The sequence below is a fragment of the Protopterus annectens genome, chromosome 4.part1, assembly GCF_019279795.1.
Source record: "Protopterus annectens isolate FY-2018-M chromosome 4.part1, PAN1.0, whole genome shotgun sequence".
Taxonomy (NCBI): Eukaryota; Metazoa; Chordata; order Ceratodontiformes; family Protopteridae; genus Protopterus; species Protopterus annectens.
In genome coordinates, this window is record NC_056734.1 from 2,925,348 (window position 1) to 2,939,441 (window position 14,094).

Genomic DNA, 14,094 nt, shown 5'->3' on the forward strand with positions numbered 1-14,094 from the left:
TCTAGAAGAGTTTTGGATTGTTTTAATGCTTATTTTGGAGGATGTTATAATATGTTTACTTATCATGTTTTATTTGGTATTTTGTCCTATTCCTTAGATGCCCTAAAAGTTGAAATTTATTTTGTGTTCTGTTTTTGAGACAATCTTTACAGGCTTTGTGATGCTGTAGCATTAATTTCTTAGTTTTCTTTGTTAGCCATGGTGCAGGATTGGATTTGACCCTTTTAGTTGTGATGACCGTGCCCTGGCCCAGCAATCAAGGAGCCTCAATCCTCGCCACCAACACCAGGGAGGTTGTCTCCTAGAAGAGGAAAGGATAACTAATACACAAAGTAAAGTACAGTTTCCCTTAAGTGCACACAGAGATCACAGTCGGCCTGGGGCTGGTTGCTCCCTTGCTCTCCAGGTCCCCAATAAGACTCCCCACTGGCACAGCTATAGGTTCCAGATCTCAGCCTAGCTGGCAAGCTAACCTCCAGTACCCTCTTTGTCCAACCAGTGCTTCGTATCCCTGCCCAGGTAGCTGACACACACCCACACTTTGAGATAAGTATTTATACAACTTCACAGACACTCCTGGGAAAGGCTGACACAGATTCTCTAGCTGTGCCCCTTTACCCAGACTATAAGGTAGTAATTCCTGCCACCACCAGCTAATATTATCAGCTACCCAAAGGCCCTTGAAAGGGTGTCCAATTATTACTGTGCAATATTATTATCCAATTGGTAATGTGACTATTTAGTCTAAGGCTTATTAGAGTGGCCTATTACAGTAACCTCTATAAATATGCAATGTACTCTAGAACCTACTTCTCTACTCAAACCAGCCACAGGTACAGGTTTTTAAAACACTTAATAATAAATAATTAAAACACAAGACAATACTACTACACCACAGAGATATCTAAGAGTTCAGAGATCACACAGAAACTTAAAACAATACAGTATGATAGGTCTGATGTCAAAGAAAAACACTGAATCTAACTTTCTAATCTTTAGCTATTCTTAAGAGAAAACACAGTGCTATAATCCTACTTATAGACATATAGAGCATAAGCAGTGCTGGGTCGATGGTCCAAGACAAATGCTTTTAGTCTCTCACTGAACAATAGTTTTTGAAATACTAACAAACAGCTCTGCTAAGGCCCTCCCAAATTACATCATTTTGACACTTAGTTTTTCCCAGTATTCACATTACATCATTTTGACAGTCTGGAGTTCCCAGGCAAACAAACTGCATTATTTAGTAAACTAACACCTGCTCAGGAAACTACAACAATAAAAGACATTTCACATGTATACTCTAACAATTATTCCTTAAGTTAAGACAATAGAAAAAATGTGTTCAGCCAGACGCTTCGGCACCATTTTTTAGATAATTGTAACTTCAAAGAACATTTGAAATGTTTGGCTTGATTTTCCTTACAGCAGATGGCAATGTTGCAAAAATCTTGAAGTTCACATTTTACAGTGTTTTCTTTCATTTAAGAACACAAGCCTGTATTTTACATTTATTTATACAAATGATAGAATTACGTATCAAAATCTATTTGTCTAGGCTGGCAGCTTTCGCCCATCTTTCCCCAGTCTTCTCATTAGTATATACTGGGGCAAGGTTATTTAGAATTTTTAGGAATATCTCCTTGAAGTGCATGACAGCAGAGTTTAAGGTCATAGACTTTAGTATTTCCAGTTATATTCTGTTAAGGATTTGATAAAAGTATGTTTGGCAAAGTTTTTTGAGTTATGAACATGGTTGTAAATTATATCTTCCATAGTCTCCAGAGGACAAAGCAGGTGTTCTGTAATAATATTAATTGAAAATTAATCCTACCTACAGTAATCTGTTGTTCAGTGGGATACCCAGGGATACCTAGGGATCTGCCCTGTGGGAATATGTTCATTGACAAATACGTAGACTCCACCACAGTTGCCATTAGTCCTAAAAACATGAAAAGTGCAAAACCCTGGGACAGAGGGTGAACTTTCTTTATATTTAAACCAAGTTTCAGTAACTATGCAGACATGGATGTTTTGCAGATGAAGGAGTGACTCAAGATGGGGCAATTTATTGTTTAGACTTCTGGCATTATCAAGAGTCATCTTAATGTAATCCAATTTTGGGACTGATATGTTAGTTATATTGGAATGTCTGTCAAATGGATTGTGCATAAAAAAAGCACTAGGGGGCAGGAAAGGCTGTAGCTGGCATATGAAAGCCCTGAAATGAGAGATGCTGGCCATCCTTGCAAAGCAAGATGGACTGTCAAACATCTCATCCAGCTCAGTTACAGAGTGGATGAGATGGAAAGGATAGCAGCTATTTAACCAATTACTGAAGCCTCTTATCTTTTCTTTGTATCAAAGCATCATTTCCAGTGAAGGAAGGATTCAACTCAGGACTAGTCTTTTACCTGCATTTGTAACACACCTAGAAAGTTTTTCTGTCTATTGCACTTTCCTGGACTAAGGCTGAAAATGGTCTTTTGGGATCAGTGTTCTACTATGGGTAACAAAAGCAAAAATAATAAAAATATATAAATAGCAATACACACATGCATGCATACAAAATGTATGCATACATGCATAAATACAGATATTCCACACACACATACATTTATATATATGCATATATATATATATATATATATATATATATATATATATATATGTATATTTATATACATATATATATATATATATATATATATATATATATATATATATATATATATATATATATATATATATATATTTATATACATATATATATATATATATATATATACACACACACACACACACACACACACACACACACACACACACACACACGTGTGTGTATGTGTGTATAAATATGTACAATATTGAAACAAAATTACTTTTAAACTATTTCTGTCTATAAAACACTGTGCTAAAAGTCTGATTTGCTTATTTCAGCAAGTCAATTGATCATTTCCATTATTTTACTGCAGCATAATCCTATACCATCATTCTGAGAGTCTATATCATAAGATCAAAGAATAAAAATGTTGACTTACCTTTCATCAAAATGGAAATCTCGAAGCTGCACTTCATCGAAACTGCAAATCACCGATTTCTTTCCAAGGGAAAGAAATCAGTAGGCCAGCAACTAACACCACATAAAAATAAACAGATTTAATTATCGGAAAGAAATCGGTGATTTGGCTGTTTAATAAACTGCAGCTTTGAGATTTCCATGTCGATGAAAGGTAAGTCAGCATTTTTATTCTTCGATCTTATGATATAGACCCCACACTGATATGAAGTCCTTCTCTGCAAATTCCCATTTACAGCAGAGCTGAGACTGGCACCCCTTCCAAATGAAATCACTTAGTGCTTTTTTCATCTGTTGAAGTTGTTGTTGCTGCATAATTGCCCCGTAATATAAATCAGATTTCCATTCTCAAAACATTACATCCCTGCAGCTTTTGTTGTTTCTGTATGAACCAATTCCATCAACATAACCTGATTCCGTTCTCAGCAGATCATTTGAATGGTTTTCTAAGCCAGTACTGCTGTTGCGCAGTTTTTGCCTCCCTGTTCAAGTCTTATACCTGTTCTCAGCAGAGCTGAGCCATTAATGCTAGTGAGTCACCAGCAATTCTATTTTGCTGCTTTTACAAAGCTGATTATTACCATCTATTTTCACATTATTTATTATTGGCAAAAATGTAAGTTGGGCTAGCCTACCCTTTTGGAAGACGGTCAATTCCCTAAACTAGTTCTCAGAGCATAATCAGTGGTAAAGTACTGTAAATGCTGTTTTGGATGAAAGCAACCTTTTCACCCTGAGGCAACTGCAATTTTCTGTCAGATTCAACAGTCTTGGAGAATATTATATTACATACTTTGGGAAGTCTGGGGTGCTTATTCTCCTAAAAGAAATAATAATAATAATAATAATAATAATAATAATAATAATAATAATAATAAATGTTGATTTATTTTAAGAACAACAGATCATATTCCTCATGTTATGATTTAATGACTTGCATAGTATTTTCTCAAGTGTCTATGGTGCTGGCTGGTAACAAAAGATCCCCTAAATAAATAACTTTAAAGCAACACTGTCATATTTATTTTCACTGCAAGGATAGTAACAACAGCTTTTATATGGTAGTCTGCTGAGAAACAGTAGAAATTTAGAATAAGTTGTCAGAGTATAGCTCATTTACTAAGGACAGACAAGAAGTAAGAACATGCTAAAAACTGCATGCAAGTATTAAAAGTTGTGGCAAAGAAAGCAGGAAAATATATTTAATTATGGGGAAAGATGTAGTTATGCCACCCTTTGGCACTTCCATTAATGACAGAAAACAGAGGAACTGTGCAAGTAAATATATGTACTATAAGCAGTTATGTGTACAAAACTTAAGTGGGATGGTTGGGGAGATAAATGTTTAGTACAAACATACCTCAATATTATTTTTTTTTTTTTTACGATCGTGTATAAAAGCTTAAAAATAGAAGCCTCCCATTGATTATTGTAGGCTTTAAAGTTCAGGTTAATATAATAAGCAAAGTGAAAATATAATGCAGTGCAGATTTTGCTTTTTGTTTGTGTACTGCACTATTGCAACCTATAGCCTACTTTTAGCTATTTATATTTACACACATACATACACATCCATATATATATATATATATATATATATATATATATATATATATATATATATATAAAATCATATATATATATATAAACCCATATAATGTATACCTTACTGACCTGCCTCCCACTGATGAGCTGTAGTTCACCATCATGTTTGGGAGTGATTAATAAATAACTTTCACTACCTAACCATACCAACAGACTGGAGGTCATTACCATATTAAGGCAGTAAGCAGATATGGGGGCTCTGCAAGCTCCCATTAGCAGGGGATCTCCAGCATCGCAGGTTCAATTAGCAAGGTTTCCTGTCACTTTTCCTGCTGTGTCTCCACTCTAAGAAAGATCCACAGGCCCAGACATCTTCACCACTGCCTCCATCAGCTATGGCTCATGCTGGGTTGGAAAATGGGGAAATGGACAGGTCACTGGGAAGGGATGAAAACCCATCTCATGTGGACCAGCCACAGCTGTAATAGATGGCTGATGCTGCAGCAAACAATGGAGTTGAATGTTATACTGTCCAAAGTCTTGGGTAGAAAGAGGTCCTGTTGCAGTTTCTGTACTCCATAAACATTCTTAGTTTATGCCTTTTCTGCAGTACTCATGAATGTTATGCTCCCCCTATCTTTGCATAAATCTCTTTGAAGATGGGAATGAGGAGATATGTCCCAAGGGATGAAGTGCTGACTTCTGGAGAAAGCTTCACACTTATTCTGGCGGCATTTGTAAGGTACACAAATCTGGACCACTCTGGACCCCATGAATACTTTTAGCCAGACAGTCACATGTTTTGGAGCTAAATAGTGCATTCCCACGGAAAGATGTCTACGATGTACAAAAGGAAACATTCCCTGAAACTGATGCCTTGCATGGTTATTTCAAGGTAAATAGTAAGATCTTAATGTAAAAGAGCTCTGTCTTCCATAACTGACTGTCTATGTTCCACTTTGAAACTCTACACTGTTTCTATGTTTTATTGTGGTTCTCTTCATTCTCCTCATTAATGTTTCCACCTCCTATGATTTCTTGGAATTTACTATATATACTTCACCACAGTTTAGAAAAAAATGCCTTCCTATAATTAACTCGCATGCCTAATTGAGTATTACCCTCATCTGATAATTCACTGTTCAGAATGAAGTAGGAAGTTCTACTTCAGCTGTGGAACAAGCTCTTTTATCAGCATGCACAGAGATTCCTATTTTTCTGAAATGATTTTTCAAGGATAAAAATAAAAAAACTTATTCAACCATGGTCACCATGCTCACCAAATCAAGCAAGTTGTATGATGATTTAGTTTCTACTAACATATAAAATTTTTGCACATTTTTCAGAATTACAATTATCCCAGGTTAATTCTTCAACGTTAGTAAATATAATTTGTCTTTCTATGCAAACAGATAGGTTCAAACACTGTAGGGGCATTTTAAGCTAAATGTGCAAACCACTGTAGGGGCATTTTAAGCTAAATGTGCAAAGTGATAGCATGTGTAGCTCATTCCATTTAGTGAGCAAAGACTCCAGTTCTCTTTCATGTGTTCTTTGTATGGTCTTTAGCTAACTTTGTTCCACTTGTTTTACCCCAAATATATGCTTACTAGGTTCCTCTGGAGTGTCACTTTTCTTTCTTTTTCAGTATATTGTGGATGATGGCTTGTATATCACCACACATCTGTTAGTTAGATTATTGTTTGTTTCTCTTGACATACAGAAATTTGTCTTTCAGTAGCTTTGATTAAAGTACATAACTGCAAAACCTTCTGGAAACATGTATGGGCTCTGGCAATCTAATAAACAAGACTGCAGTATGGCAGGAACGAGTCCGACCCTTCACCTTGTTGCTCTCAATTTTAGCACGCAGATCTTGATAATCTAATTTCATTTTCTGTTTTGCAGTTTCTAGCTCATGAATATTTCATTTTTCATAACTGTCGCATCGTTTTTCTTGATGCAAATCTGTTCAGTTAGAGTTACAAACCCATTTAGGGTTGCCGTGTTTTCAAATGCCTAAGTGGAACATTTTTTTGAAGAAACGTGAGATTTTGCAGGACAAAACATACCCACTGCCAGTGCAAAAGGACAGAACTTCACTTTTTTGCCAGAATAAACGCTTATTCTATTTCTTATAACATTGTTTCAGATACAAAATACTTGTTTTATGCAACGATTAAAAAAAAAAACCTAACGAAATATTTAGTCCTAAAATTCTGAGGAATTTACCATTTTTAAAATGTTTTTCCCCTCGCAGGACACAACTGCCCAAAGAGGGACAGGTGGTAACCCTACACCCATTTCTTTCTGTCACGCAAGATAACTTGCACCACCACTGCTGAAAGTAGAAGTCAAAGAAAGCAGTTCCGTATTATGCCATCCACAGGCACTGCTTTAAGAGGTGCGAGACACAAAGAGCAGACTATCAAGTAAGAGTACGCAATAAAATCCTCTTTACCATATTGCTGATACGCATTTGAACTACCGAGATAAGTAAACAAACTGATCAAGCAAATATAAATACAAATTAGGTTATACGACCTTGTAATGTTTCAAACAGGCATTCATTTAGCTATCTCAATAGGTCTTCTGTGGGTCTTAACAATGTCAAAGACGCGTTTTTGCTGGCAGCTGGGTGGAAATGTGGATGTACAAGTTTAAGTAATTTTTGTAATGGTCCTTCAAGATCTTGTTCTGCAGTAATTATCAGATTTGGAAGCCAAACTTGTGCTGTTAAGTGCTTCACGTTTCTGTTCGATTTGAAGTGCGCTGCTCAAGTTTACAATGTAAGGACTACAAAGTTGGGAATTTAAAGGATAAAATGTGCAAATGTTTTCATTTAGCCTTGTGTGTATTGGTTGTGTACCTGTGTGGTGCACGCTCTTTTCGGTTTTTCAGTTGTGTAGTTATGTTGGGAGTTACGTATTTATTTAGTTAGTTGATTAGTTTATTGGGATTAGAACGAAAATCTAGATGGATTAGTTTCAAGTTTAGACCAGAAAGCCCAACAAACAAACCTCCATAACAGAGTTAAGAATTTCTAACGGTAAGAACATACTAACTGTATTACAAGAGTTTATACATAATGGTAAAAGTAGGTCAGGACTAAATCTATAATACCCGTCCGGTTTGTGAACCTTTGTGGCTGTGCGCAAGGTGGGACTGTTATTGCTCCCCGCGTGAGAGCCATGCTATGCACTACGTTAGGGAGACAGCCAGTATTGCACACTGTATTCTCCTCCCCATACAGCATTGTGTCAGTTAATTTGTTTACAATTTTAAATGTAGAGATCTATAAAATACAGTTTGATATGCTGAAATGTTCCTGTAGATAGACTAGAAAGAGCGATGCATAAAGTGATCTCCACGTATATAGGAATGCCTTTATTCCTATAGAGTCTGTATGAGTGACAGGTGACATCCAAGGCCTGTACAGGTTTATTGTAAACTGCAAAGTTATTGGTTATTTTCTGATTTGTGAAACTGATGTATGTTACTTGCTGATGGTAACTTAACCACCCCTTCACTCATCGTCAGGAAACGAAGCAGTGTCCTAAAGAGCTCTGGTATGCTACTGCATGACCACAGCTGGTACTCCAAATGTTTATGCTGTCTGTATCTCTGAAATTTTCAGCTTGCTTTAACCTTATATTCTGGCACACGCTTTCCCCTACATACAACTGTAAATCACATCCGCATTAACTTTGTGTACAGTTGCACATTTAGGACTTCGTTTGCTGTACCTAGTTTTATTTACATGAAGTCGTGTCATCATATGTTATGAGCTGTGTGCACTGTAGTACCACATGAGATTATGCATTGCTATTAACCTGAACTTGTCTGATTGTGGGCCACTTGTGTGCTGTGTACTCAGCAACTTGTCTATGAAGAATTCCCCAAAAAAGACATTATGTACTATCAAATTGCAGAAGAGTCATTTTGTTTATATTGCTAATCTGAAAGGTGGCAGTTTGTGTACTTGATAAGTCAGGTGGAAGCAAAAGTTTGGAGGTAGAAACTCAGGAAATGGAAGTGCTTACTAATAAGACAGTTGGGTTAGACGGGCCAGATGTGTCATAGAGTAGTACTGTGTTTTATGCCTTTATGCAATAATATTGTGTGTGCCTACTTCAGTTAACCCTTTACTGAAAATGTATTTTGCTGTAGCTTATGAATTTGGAGTATGCACCTCACCCTTACTTAAGATGAGCAGCAACCTTAGTTAAGGTGAGCAGCAACAGTATTTTTTTTTTATGCATCTTGGCATTCCATTCTCCATCACTGGACATACCTCTTATTTGTATCTGAATTGTTCTATAAAAAAATAATTTACCCATGCTGATGTCCCTGAAACTCTCTTAAATTTTGCACTCGCTAATGTCTTCACAGGGAAGTTGTTGGGTCTTTCGGCTTTTCCTGGTTAGGGCTCGCCATTCCTGGTTAGGGCCCGCCACAGCAGAACTCCAGTCCGCTAATGATTGGCAGTAGATTTTTACGTGTCGAGTTGCCGGTCCTGATGCACAACCTTCAACGAAGGTACGCCCATTCACTCATGTCTCCACACAGAAGATGCACTAGCTGAGATTCGAACAGGACAACGTGTATACTATGAGACGACAACGCTACCGCAGTTTGTCTTCACATGGAAATAATTGGGATGTTTTCCCATGCTATTTCTCTGGAGATGTTGCAGAGGGATAAAATAGAAATATGTGGCTGTGAATAAAATGGATTTCAAGTATTTTATTTATTAAGATGCGTGGTGTCAAAGCCATGGTCTCAAGCTAAATGAAAAAAATGTGTAGTAATCCCATTTGGAAAAAACAGAGTACCCGCAAACTACAACATAGGAGGTAATCCCCTGAAATCTGAAGAAGAAATAAGGGATCTAGGGAACCCAAGTAGATAGTCAGCTTTCCTTTGATAACCATGTTGCCAAAGTGGTTAGAAAATCCTTCTATGTGACCCCATCTGATCACGAAAGGGTTCGCATCAAGATCTAAGGATGTAATGGTGCCCCTCTACTCTTCCCTCATCAGACCCATTATTGAGTACAATGCACCAATTGGAATGTACCTGGCTAGACATCTCCAGCAGCTGGAGAGACCGCAGAGGTACCTAACCAAGAGGATTACTGGCCTCAAACAGTTGCCCTATGCAGCACGATTGGAAAAAGCTAAGACTTTTCTCTGTTGCATACCGCTTTCTCAGAGGCGATCTCTGTCTAACATACAGAGCCATGTCCAACCCAGAATTGTTGAACATGCTCTATCTTAGCAAAACCAAATCGACTTGAGCTACACGCTCTAGGGATATAAACCTCAACACAACAATGAATAGAACATGCTGGAGGGATAGATTCCTTTTGCAGAGACTTCCCTTACTATGGAACAGGGTCCTGATCTACATAAGACAGAGCCCCTCACTATCACTGTTCAAGAGGAACCTTGATGAGTGGATGGGTAACAGAAAGTTCACACCGGGGATCACACCAACAGCACTACTGGATAGGGGCCAAGGGTACTAGCTGCTAGTACAAGGGTCTAGGGAACTACTAAAGGGACGGTGAATACCGCACAACGTGGCTGGGCTAATATATGCCTTCGGGCAGATAGCCCGGTACCAACCTATGAACCTATAAGAAATGTCTTGTATGAAATGGGTTTCATTTGGGGCTTTTGCACTGTGGCATGTAAGCTATGACTTGTGTGAAATAGGTTTGATTCTGGGGCTTTTGCATTGTGGCTATTAAGTACTGTTCTGTTATTATGTACCCCTTGACTTTAATTTCATTTGTATTGACTATATTGAAGTACAGTACATGATCAGCAAGTAAGACAAATGATGTATTCTGTCTGCAGTTTTATGTGGCCACCTGATGGTGTTAACATTGGTTGTTGATGATTGTCATTGTTACTATGATGGTCCTTCATCGTCTCCATGTGCAAACATGGGGAAAGTGGGATTATGGATGGATTTAAACTGCAGTATGTTCATCAGATTTGGACATAGTATGAATGTGGAGGAGGTAAAAACCACTACAATACTATGCCATTTAACATTAAGGACAAAAAAATGTCGACAGTTTTTGCAGAAATAAAAATGATGCACAGTCTATGCTGATGGAGCTTGATTCTTTTATTTGCACAGTGCATTTTACATCTTGACATCAGAAGGAATTTGAAAATGTTTAGTTAATTGTTGTGTCTGAACTGAATTGTGACCTCTAAGTAGTGTTTTGTCAAAAATGATAGGTATTCGTATTGGTCAGACTTGCAGTGAAATAATCACAAATTACTTTTTATGAAAGTTGAATATGTGTTTGTATATTGTTTAATGTATGTTACAGTGTATCTTCTTAATGACGGAAAAAAATCATATAAAATTCTCTCTCCTCCATTCATACCTTTCTATCTCATGCTATCTTAGATGAATAGGTTATTTCTCTACCATCCATTCCTGTAGGCCGTTCTGTGAATCTGCAGCTCTGCCTGTCTGTAAACAAGTACCTTTGGAGAATCCAGGGATTAGTTAACCTTTATAGTGTGCCTAAGTTTGCTCCTTCCCCATCTGTTCTTTCTGCTCACGATGAACTTTTCACTTCCCAGCATAATCATGCCTTCCACCCCCGCCTCCTCATGTCTCATGTGAGAAGATCTGTAGTTCCTTTAGTCTTTGTCCTTATCCCATACTTTCCATTTTGCAGTTTTCCTCTGCATTCCTTACCTGATATCTTTTTCCTTATGTTGTCTCAAGAACTGTGTGTAGCATTTAAGGTGTGGTCCAACCAGATGCCTGTAGAGTGAAAGGATTATCTTCTTACTTTTGGAATCTGCCCATAATGGTATAACTCATTGTGTTTGCTGCTTCCAGTGTTGCTTCATTCTGCTCTAAGTGATTCTGTGTATGTGTGATCAACACCCTAAAATCCCTTTCCTGAGTCTACACCTGTGCCTTTTCTTTACTAGGAGAAAGTCTACCTCCTCCTTCCTAGTAAGGAAAAGGCATTGGCATAAGATCAGTCATTGCAAAGTCATCCCCAGTGAAACAGTCGGCTCACAGCATAAACCACTTGGTTACCACACTCAGATGCAATCAATGGTCAGAGAGTTGGAGAAGGATCTAAGGTTAACGGAGACCAGGCTATAGACCTAGAAGTTGACTGGAGAGAAAAAGTACAACAGTTCAAGAAATTACTCGGGGCTCTAGCACCCTGAGAAGAAAAGGAAATTCGGTGAGTTGAAGTGTCAGTGCCTCAAAACAGCATGTGTGGGGACTATATAGCAGATGTGTGGCCAAGCCAGTTGTGGAAATAAGTTACATAAGGAAAGCTGGTGGAATGCAGAAGTCCTCAAAAGAAAGGAGGAGTGCAAGAAAAAGTGGGCGCTAGAAAAGATGGACCAGACTAGGAAGAAGTACTGGTTGGCTAAGAAGGGAGTTGTAATAGCAAAGAACAGGACATCGGAGGCACTTTACCAGCTTCTGTAAAGTGACTCAGTAAGTAGCACAAAGAAGTTACAGTGCAATGAAAAAGTATTTGCCCCCTTCCTAATTTCTTATTTGTGTGACAAACATGCAAAAAAATGTTTCAGATCATCAAACAAATCTAAATATTAGACAAAGATAACCCAAGTAAACACAAAATGCAGTTTTTAAGTGATTATTTTGAAAGAAAACTATCCAAACCTACATGGCCTTATGTGAAAAAGTAATTGCCCCCTAAACCTGATAACTAGTTGTGCCACCATTAGCAGCAACAACTGCAGTCAAGTGTTTGGGATAACTGGCAATGAGTCTTTCACATTGCTTTTGAGGAACTTTGTCCCACTCTTCTTTGCAGACAGAAACTGATGGCCGGACATTCTCCTTCAGGATTTTTTGGTAGAGAGCAAAATTCATGGTTCCATCAGTCACAGCGAGTTGTCCAGGTCCAGAAGCAGCAAAGCAGCCCCAGACTATCACTACCACCACCATGTTTGACTGTTGGCATGATGTTCTTTTTCTGAAATGCTGTGTTACTTTCACACCAGATGTAACAGGACGCACACCTCCCAAAAAGGTTCAGCTTTTGTTTCGTCAGTCCACAGAATATTTTCCCAAAAGTCTTGGTGATAATCAAGGTGTTTTTTGACAAAAATGAGATGAGCCTTTATGTTCTTTTTGTCAGCAGTGGTTTTCATCTTGGAACTCTGCCATGCATGCCATTTTTGCCCAGTCTCTTTCTTATGGTTGAGTCATGAGCACTGACCTTAACTAAGGCAAGTGAGGCCTGAAGTTCTTTTGTAACCTCTTAGATGACTCTCTTGTAAGCCGGCCTCTCCTGGGAAGGCTCACCACTGTTCCATGTTTTCTCCATTTGTGGATAATGGCTCTCACTGTGGCTCGCTGGAGTCCCAAAGCTTAGAAATGGTTTTATAACCTTTTCCAGACTGATAGATGAGAAACAAAGTAATTGGCATCTGTTCCGGAATTTCTTTAGATTGCAGCATGATGTCTTCCTTTTTAGGATCTTTTGGCCTACTTCACTTTGTCTGACATGTTTTATTTAAGTAATCTCTTGATTCAACAGGTGTGGCTAGTGAAATTGAACTCAGCTTTCCCACAAAATGTGATTAATTGCAGTTACTTCATGATTTAACAAGGGGGGCAATTAGTTTTTCACATAGGACCATGTAGATTTGGATAGTTTTTTCCTTAATAAATAAAATCATCACTTAAAAACTGTTATTTTGTATTTACTTTGGTTATCTTTGTCTAACAGTTGTCTAATATTTAAATTTGTTTGATCTGAAACATTTAAGTGTGACAAACATGCAGAAAAATAAGAAATCTGGAAGGGAGCAAATGCTTTTTCATTGCACTGTATATCAGATTGCAAGACAGAGATAAAGAAGATAGTCAGACACTCTTCTTTACGGATGCCAGCAACAACCTGTTCATCAGTCCAAAGAACATCAGTCAGATGGAGGGAGTACTTCCGACTGTTTCTGAATGAAAAAAGTCTCACTAAAGTTGTGCTGCCTGAGACACAGTATACAATGAGAGAAAAGAAGAGTCCACCCTTGAAAAAGTACGAATAGCAGTAAGGAAAATGAAGTCGGAAAGTAGCAGGCTTAGATGAGGTCACAGATGATCTGATAAAGATGCTGGATGAGATAGGGGAGAAATAGCTACTGAGAGTACTCCCTAGTAGTGTGGAGAGAGCTGCATATATCTGATGACTGAAGAATAAGCATACTCGTGGCATTGTACAAGAACAAAGGGGACATCCACAACTGTGGGCAGTACAGAGATATCAAACTCCTGTCACACTGCATGAAAGTTCTGGAGTGCGTGATTGATAAATGGATACACAGAGTAGTAGAAAGTAAGATGGGAGATGAGCAATTCAAATTCAGATCAGGATGCAGCACAAGTGTTTTGCAGTGAGACAGATATTTAAGAAGCTAGAGATGAGTCCAGTTCGG

At 37.9% G+C, this 14,094-nt stretch overlaps 1 protein-coding gene across 1 annotated transcript in view; it reads left to right on the top strand.

Moving 5' to 3' along the window:
• The first annotated feature begins 7,226 nt into the window (after positions 1-7,226).
• NMD3 (NMD3 ribosome export adaptor) overlaps positions 7,227-14,094 on the top strand; it is a 761,058-nt gene continuing 754,190 nt past the window's right edge. Inside the window, exon 1 of the mRNA XM_044069978.1 lies at positions 7,227-7,413. The gene's annotated coding sequence lies outside the window, so the exon portion shown is untranslated. The remainder of the gene's footprint in view (positions 7,414-14,094) is intronic.